Source organism: Pipistrellus kuhlii, unplaced genomic scaffold (assembly GCF_014108245.1).
Source record: "Pipistrellus kuhlii isolate mPipKuh1 unplaced genomic scaffold, mPipKuh1.p scaffold_m20_p_23, whole genome shotgun sequence".
Classification (NCBI taxonomy): domain Eukaryota; kingdom Metazoa; phylum Chordata; class Mammalia; order Chiroptera; family Vespertilionidae; genus Pipistrellus; species Pipistrellus kuhlii.
The window spans coordinates 1,829,848-1,838,992 of NW_023425522.1; positions in this window are offsets into that span (position 1 = coordinate 1,829,848).

Sequence of the window (9,145 nt, forward strand, 5' to 3'; positions counted from 1 at the left end):
TGTTTATGTGTGTGTGTGTGTGTGAATGTGTGTGTGAGTGTGTGAGTGTGTGTGTGTGTGAGTGTGTGTGTGTGAATGTGTGTGTTTGTGTGGGTGTGTGTGTGAATGTATGTGTGTGAGTGTGTGTGAGTGTGTGTGTGAGTGTGTGTGTGAATGTGTGTATGTGTGTATGTATATCTGTGTGTGAGTGTGTGTGTGGTGTTGTGCGGGTTTATCGCGTGCACAGGCTGACACGGAAACAGCGGCACAGGTTTCGGGTGCACAGTCCACGGCACATCCCTGTGCAGCTGCAGTGTGTCCACCGGCCAGGTCAGTCCTCTCTGTCCCCAGACCCTCCCCGCCCCAGGCCGCCCTGCCTCCCGGCCAGCGATGAATGAGTGAAAACGGTCTGAAAGTCATTTCGCTTCAATTCCAGGGAACACTTGGGTTCGAGCTGGAGGTTTGGAGGGAAACCCACTTCCTCTTTAGGAGCAGAAAGGAGGACAGCGGCGCAGAGAGCTGGCTTCTCCCTCTTTCCGGAGGGGCTGGGGGAGGCTTGGGCGCCGGTCCCCTGCCGGGGAGCGAAGTCTCCGGAGGGGCGGGCGCTCGGGTGCCCGAGGGGCGGGGTCCACATGGCTGGGGCTCCAGGGTCCTGGGAGGTAGGGCGGGGCGCCGCCCCCCACAAGGTCCCGAGGGGCCTGCAGAAACGGGACCCGCGCCTTGAACCCGGGAACTCATGCGCAGCACCCATGTGACGGGCCAGGGGCGGGGTTGTGGGAACGTGATGGGACACGGAGGGCCCCAAACTCCAGCCTCAGGAGGTCTCCTGGCGTGCAGGAGCACCTGGAGGAGGAGGCTGTGCAGAGCGGCGCTGCAGGCCTGCCCCTCCCCGCGCTCCCCCCCCCCCACACCCCCCCTCCCACAGCTCAGCACCCTGCCCCCAGCCCCCGCTTGAGCGGGGAGCGGCCTGGGCAGCTGACCGCAGCTTCCTGCAGGGGAACCGCAGCCGGTCGGTCTGAGGACGCGGGCTGCACTGCGGGCTGACCGGGGCTCACAGGCAGACAGCGTCCTGTGGATGCGGCCCGGCCCCTGGCTGCACCCCATGAGCTCAGGCAATGACTCCGCGGCCCCAGACGGGTCCAGCTCGCAGCCCACTGATGCAGGCACTTTCCTGGGCAAGGCCGTGAGGACCGGGCCCCAAACACAGCGGCGTGGCCAAGGCCGGGGCCGCGCTGCTGCGGAAGGAAGCCCCGAGCGGGCGGCCGTCCTCGCACGGGGCCAGCTCGCAGCGGGTCCGAGCCCCTGTGCCCGCATCGGGGACTGGGTGGCCCCGGGATCGGTGCCGCAGCCAGGCCTCCAGGCAGCGACGGGGAGCCACTGAGTTACGCAGCTGCTGCCCACAGTCACAGGGAGGAGTTCCATTGATCGGTGTGTTTGTTCCTTTAAGAAGCTGCTGACATAAATCACGTTACTTACTCCCCAGAGACAGTGCAGGTTGGTGACAGGGAGGTGGGAGAGGCGCCCTGGGGGGCACGGGAACCCCTCGGCCCTCCAGCACCCGCCCTGGCACCTCCTCCATGGGCTGCGCCTGAGTTGTGTCCTTTTACAATAAACAGTGATCAGAGAGGAGGTCTGTGAGCCATCCCAGCAATCAGTCGAACCCAGGAGAGGCTGGGGCCTTGGGTTTATAGCCAGTCAGTCAGGAGTGCGGGCAGCAGCCTGGACTGGCATTGGGCACTCTCAGTTTGGGGCGTCAGAGGACCCTCACTCTGCAGCCGGCGGGTCAGAAGCACAGGCCAGAGCATCTGTGGTGCGGGGACCCTTAGCCTGTGTGGTTTGAGGCCACCTCTGGTAAATTCCTGGACACCCTACTGGGGTCTGAGAATTCTTTGCTGATGTAGGGGCCCACACACATTGAATTGGGCCCAGAAACTTAATTCAATATATATTTACAAAGTTATATTTTATAATTAAAATCACACGGGATGCCGGGACCGGTTTGGCTCAATGGATAGAGCGTCGGCTTGGGGACTGAAGGGCCCCAGGTTCGATTCCGGTCAAGGGCATGTACCTTGGTTGTGGGCATATCCCCAGTAGGGGGTGTGCAAGAGGCAGCTGATCAATGACTCTCTCTCATTGATGTTTCTAACTCTCTATCTCTCTCCCTTCCTCTCTGTACAAAAATCAATAAAATATATTAAAAATAAAATAAAATAAAATAAAATAAAATAAAATAAAATAAAATCACACGGGATAGACTCATGGCGGTGATGTGAATGTGCGGTTTTATATTGGCCTGTGAGGCAGAATTCAGTTTACAGTTAGTGGCCAAGGAGCAGGGGGACAGCATAAACCTCGTAATAAACTGACCTAAGGCTCAAACAACGTGTTCTTAGTGGCAAACGTGAAGGTACCAGAGAAGGACGAGCCTGCAGGGGGCGCTGCTGGTGACGGCCACTTCGGTGAAGGATGGAACTGCTGATGCTGATTCCACACGGAAGGTGTTGTTACGCCCACTTTCTTGGAGGAAGTGGGCGAAGAAGGCTCCGAGCACCTTCTGTCCAGGCCTCCCGGTAATGGGCGGCAGGACCAGCACTCACTCCGCGCTTGACAGGCACCAAAGTGCAGGGTGGTCACTCAGTCCCCCCGGCTCCTAAGAGGTGGTGCCGCCCAGAGCAGCCCAGTCTGTTCCTCAGACGGAACCCCTCCAGCCGCCCTGGAATGTCCTGAGCCTCATTGCACAGACAGTGCTAACTACCTGGATCTGACTCCTCGGGTCCAGGCAGACTAAACACTGCAGACAGAGATAAAGTCACTTCAAAACCAAACAAAACAGCAATAAAGGCCAGAGCACAGGCTTCTCTGCAGTCTCCGGGGAGAGACCGGGTTGGGAGGCATTGGGGGGAGATGGGAGGACTGGGCGGGAGACCTGTCACACACACACACACACACACACACACACACACACACACACAGCAGCACCAGCTGCTCAGCCCACCCGCACTGCACCCTCGCTGAGGGGGCTGCACCAAGCCTACGGGGTGTCAGGGACAGGCTTTGGGGTGACCGTTCCCCACACTGTCCTGGGAACCTGGCTGGTGCTTCTCCTCCCGGGGGAGCTGAGAGACGCTCCTGGCTTCCAGCAGACCCCAGGGGAAAGCTGGAGGGGCTCCGCTGCCCAGGCCAGGGAGAAATCCCGGGACACGCGGCTCCTACCCCAGCTTCCAGGAAATCTGAGTGCGCCACCCAGAGGTCGCACCCTCCGGATTCCACCACAGCCCCTTCAGAAACAGCCTTTCCAGCGGCTGCGTGTGGCAGCTGGCGCAGGCAGAGGGAGTGGAGGGGACACAGGTGCCCTGGTGGGTTGCTGACCCGCCTCCGGGCCCCTCCTGCGCACAGCCAGCCCTGGGAGGCGGCCAGACTGGGTTGCTTGACGTTGCTGTGGACAGGTTCTGACGGTAGCTAGCACCACAGTACCTCCCGGAGGCCCAGACGGACCTGGAAAATAGTCATCCTCAGTCAACATAGGACAGGGTCCAAGGGCGCTCCCAGGAGCCACTAACTCTGCCATCACAAACTCCACTTTGCTCTTTGCATCGTACTTATTTATCCTTTCTTTCTATTGCATTATTATTTTGTTTCTCCTCTTTTCTTTCATATTTCTTACTTTTCTTTCCTTTTCTAACTCTATTTTTTTGTCTCCTTTCTCTTTTTTCCTTTTCTTTTTTTTTTCTTTTTTTTTTTTAAATATATTTTATTGATTTTGTACAGAGAGGAAGGGAGAGAGATTGAGAGTTAGAAACATCGATGAGAGAGAGTCATCGCCTCTTGCACACCCCCTACTGGGGATATGCCCGCAACCAAGGTACATGCCCTTGACCGGAATCGAACCCGGGACCTTTCAGTTCCCAAGCAGATGCTCTATCCATTGAGCCAAACCGGTTTCGGCTCTTTTTTCCTTTTCTTATTGTATATATAATAAATGGGCCCTAGCCAATTTAGCTCAGTGGTTAGAGGGTTGGCCCATGGACTGAAAGGGTCTGGGGTTTGCTTCCTGTCTGAGCCCATGCCTCAGTTGCAGACTCAATCCCTGAGGAGCATGAGGGAGACAACCAATTGATGTGCCTTTTTCACATCGATGTTTCTCTGTGCGTGTCTCTCCATTCGCTTCCTCTCTCTCTAAAAATATCAATGGAAAAAACATGCTCCTTTGAGTGAGTAAATAAAAAATGGAACTGCCATATGACCCATTGATCCCACTTTTGGGAATCCAGTCTCCAGAACACCCATCAGAATATTGAACCCCCCAGCAGCCTTATTTACAAGTAGAGGCCTGGTGCACGAATTCGTGCATGGGTGGGGTCCCTTGTCCTGGCCAGTGGTGGGGCCGATGGGGGCTGGCCAGCAGGGGAGGAGCCATGGGAGGGCCCTCTCGCTCAGCCCAGATCAGCTGGACCCCAGCAGCAAGCTAACCTACCGGTCTGAGCATCTGCCCCCTGGTGGTCAGTGTGTGTCATAGCTACTGGTCAAGTGGTTGATGGGACAGTTGACTGATAGGTCGGACACTTAGCGTATTACACTTTTATTTTATAGGATAGGTAAAATTTGGAAACAGCCCATGTGCCCACCAGTAGAGCATGGGTACATGTACACCATGGAGTACTGTGTGGCTGTAAAAAAGAAGGGGCACTTATCCTTTGCCACAGCATGGAGGGACCTGGCGGGTATCATGCTAAGCGTAAATAAGCCAGTCAGAGAAAGGCAAGTAGCACAGAATATCACTTACATGTGGAATGTAATGAACAAAATTATATAACAAACTAAAAGGATGCATGCAACAGACTGACGGATCTCAGAGGGGGAGGGGGAGAAAGGAGGGAAGAGATTAACCAAAGAACTTATATGCGTATGTGCATAATCCTGTGGTGAAGGGTTATGCATACACATATAATAGTATGGTGAAGGCCTGGGCGGAGTACAAGGAGGGCAGGAGGGGAAAATGAGAGATGTCAACTCCCATTCTCATAATGCATCACTATCAACATGAAATGTTTTAAAAAAGGAATGAAGTTCCAGTGCACACCACAACATGGATATGTCTTATAAACACCATGCAGAATGAAACAGATCCAGTCACACAGGACTTCACACTGTGCGATTCCACTCACAGGAAACACCAGGAGGGTCAGATTTGTAGACAGGAGCTGAAGAAGGGCCTTGGGGGAGTTGGGAGTGACTGCTGATGGGGAGGAGGTTTCTCTTAGAGAGGCCCAAAATGTCATAGCTTCACACAAAACTGAAAAGCTTTAAGCTCTACACGTACTAGTAAATGGGTGAAAAATATGGTGTTGAGTTATATATCAATAAAGCTAGTAAATGCAGGGTGTCCCAAAAATATGTACATACTCCAATAGCTGACAGCTCAGTTGGTGTTTCTTTCTTTTCAGATGTAACTCAATGGAATGAGTAATGAGTTTAAAGTGCGTTTACATTTTGGGGGACACCCTGCATTTACATTGTACGAGAGGCCCGATGCACGAAGATTCGTGCTAGAATGGGCCTGCCTTCTCTCAGGCCAGAGACACATTTCTGCCTTCCCATGCTGCCCAGAGGCCAGAGCGGCTGGGGCGGGGCGGATCAGCTGCACTGTCCCACCACCAGCCACTCGGAGCCTGTGTAGGCAAATTAACCTGCCATCTTTGTTGGGTTAATTTGTATACTCACTCCTCATTGGCTGGTGGGCGTCATGAAGGTATGGTCAATTTGCATCTCTTCTTTTATTAGTGTAGATTCCATATCTTCACTCTAAGAAAATAGAAACATGAATTGAAAATCCTTTTGGAATCTCTCTTGCAGTGGAATTATCTGTAGATAATGCTCCCTGAGGCAGGCGGAGCACGACCCTCACCTGCGATGTGGGGTGAGAGGGTGGCCCTTCCCGGGGGCCAGGGCCAGGCTGGGGTAACCAATGGAGAAAGCTGGGGAGCAGCAGCGCACCAGGAGGTCAAGGTCTCCACCCTGGATCTGACAGGATGGGAACGGACCTTCACCTCTGTGGTCTTACTCTTCCAAACCCACAACCCAACTAATCACGAGGGAAACATCAGAGAAGCCAAACCAAGGGATCTTCTCCAAGACACCGGACAGGTACTCCTCACTGCCAAGGCGCTCAGAGGGGGAAGCCGGCCGGGCGGCCACGGAGACGTGGCGGGTGTGGGGTGTCTGCGGAGAGGATCCGGGCAGAGGGGCGACGCTGGGTGGACCGTGAAGAAATACAATACAAACACAGCGTGTGCCTTCGGGACTGAGCACACGCCAACACTGGTTGGTTGGGCACTAAATGTGATTCATTTGTCCAGCTACCTTCGCAACTTCTCTGCGAATCTCACGCAGTTCTAACGCTACGGGTTTATTTAAAAAACTCACTGGGGTCCCATCTGTAACTGCGAAATGAGACAACAAAATAGATCACAAACGAAAGAAATGGAGGACAAAAAGCGTCTGGATATAGAGTTCAAATCTACGCTTATAAGGTTTTTCAAGAATTTCCTAGAAAAGATGGATAAGGCCTATGAGGATATGAAAAGAGATCAACTAGAATTAATAAGGAGTCATCAAGAAATGATAAGGGATCAACAAGAAATAAAGAACACATTGTCTGAAATAAAAAATATTTTACAGAGTCCTAAAAACAGAAGGGAAGATCGCAAGAATCAAGTCAAAGATTTGGAACATAAAGAGCCAGAAGATACTCCTCCGAAGAAGCTAGAAGGCAAGAGAATCCAGAAAATTGAAGATAATGTAAGAAACCTCTGGGACAACTTCAAGAGAACCAACATCAGAATTATGGGGGTCCCAGAAGATGAGAGAGAGCAAGATATCAAAAACATACTGAAAGAAATAGTGACAGAAAACTTCCCCCACCTGGGGAAAGAATTAGACTTACAAGTCCAGGAAGCGCACAGAACTCCAAACAAAAGGAATCCAAAGAGGACCACACCAAGACACATCATACTTAAAATTCCAAGAGCAAAAGACAAAGATAGAATATTAAAAGAAGCAAGAGCAAAGAAGGTAGTTACCTGTAAAGGAGCACCTATACGATTGTCAGCTGATTTCTCAACAGAAACCATGCAGGCCAGAAGGGAATGGCAAGAAATATTCAAAGTGATGAATAGTAAGAACCTACAGCCAAAGATAATCTATCCAGCAAAGCTATCACTCAGAATCGAAGGTCAGATAAAGAGCTTCACTAATAAAAAAAAGCTAAAGGAGTTCATCACCGCCAAACCAGAATTATATGAATTGCTGAAGGGGGTTCTTTCAGAAGAGAAAGTAAACAAAGATAAAAATTATGAACAACAAATATGTAACTATCAACAAGTGAATCTAAAAACCAAGGAAATTAAAAAAAAAATCTGATGAACAATAGTAACTGTTGAATATAATAGAATCAGAGGTATGGAAGGGGAGTGAACTGACGATTCTTGGGGAAAAGGGGAGAGGAGGGCGTGGGAAGAGACTGAACATAAACTGTGCACCTATGGATGAGGACAATGGGGAGTGGGGAAAGGGCAGAGGGCGGGGTGGGAATCTGGTGGAGGAGAGCAATGGTGGGGGGGAAAAAAGGAACATTTGTAATAATATGAACAATAAAAATATTAAAAAATAATAATAAAATAAAAAAATAAAAAACTCACTGGGAGGCGGCACATAGGGGAGAGGAGTGACAGCGCCCAGCTGTGTGACCTGGGAGGACCCCCATCAGCGGGGGTTGGACCCGGCTCCACGGCCAGCTGTGGGATCTGAATGAGGCAGCTTGTGTCAAGAGAACTTTGGAAAGTGAAGTTCCTCCCAGACAACCCGGGAGGAGCTAAGCCAGCTTCCTGAACGGACCGTGTGCACGTCTCTGTACACGCGTGTTCCCCTCCTTTAACGTGTGGGTGTGGGTCACTGTGTCCGCCACCTTGGGTGCGCGGCATCTCCTTCCTCGCCCTCCACACGGCGCCTGCGGGGCTTCCTCCCTGCCTCCCCTGGCCTGTGAGAACCCCCCTCCCGGCACCCACACCTGTCGCCCCCCACAGGCCGGCTGGCGGGTCTGTGCCTGTGAACGTCAGGATGGTGACCGGCGGGCTGAGGACGGAGCGAGGAGGAGGGCCAGGCAGGACTCGGCTTCACACAGCTGAACAGCATGTCCGACCAGGGTTCCCCCTCCAGCTCCCCTTCCATCCTTGCAGCTGGCAGGAGGGGTCCTGGCCAACAACTCTTTAAAAATGTATTTTTTAATTAAGAGAGAGAGAGAGAGAGAGAGAGAGAGAGAGAGAGAGAGAGAGAGGGAGAGGAAAGAGGGGCTTTGCTGTCATCTATGCATTCATTGACTGGTACATGCAACCTCGGTGTGTTGTGACTCTGCTCTAACCCACGGAGCTACCCTGCCAGGGCCTGCCAACAACTCCTCAGTGCCCGCTGTGAGCCGCAGGAAGACGCTGGTGGTTTTGGGGTGGCCTGTCTGTTTTTTATCAGTCAGTCAACTACAGTCAGAGCCTGTCTTCGGAGGGGATGTGGGGCAGGAGGCCGCCTGTGCCCCCCGCTGGGGATGGAGGAAGGCCGGGCGTGCCTCCGCTGGGCACCCTGGGCCAAGCTGCAGAGCTCCCTGCTCTCACCCTGACCCCCACCCTGCTCCCAGGAGGCGCCCAGGAAGCCAGGCCTGAGTCAGGACAAAGGGCAGCGGGTGGCATGGAAGGCGAGGGCAGGGCAGGGTGGCAGCAAAATGCAAGTCACGGTGAGCTAGGCACAGCCCTGGCGGCGGCCCAGGCCTCCAGCCGCTCAGAGCAGCCCGCCCACCCGCCTCCAGTGGGAGCCACACCCGGCGGGCGGAGCCGGCAGGGGAGCTCCCCCATCGCACTGTCCCCCCATCACCCTGTTCACACCGGAACGCCAGAGCCGCTAGGTTTCTGCAGAACCCCAGGCGGGAGGTGTGGGGGAGTCAGCCCAGCCTCTGCATGCGGCTCGCCCCCTCCTGCTTCCCCTGCTGGTGAAACACTATAGTTAAAAGGTGCAGGATCATCGGGGTCGTGGTTTACAGAACTGGGGCAGGAGTCAGGTGGTTCCTGCATCTCCGCGTTTGCCAAGGCTGTGCCTCCGTCCCTGCAGGCACACGCAGGAA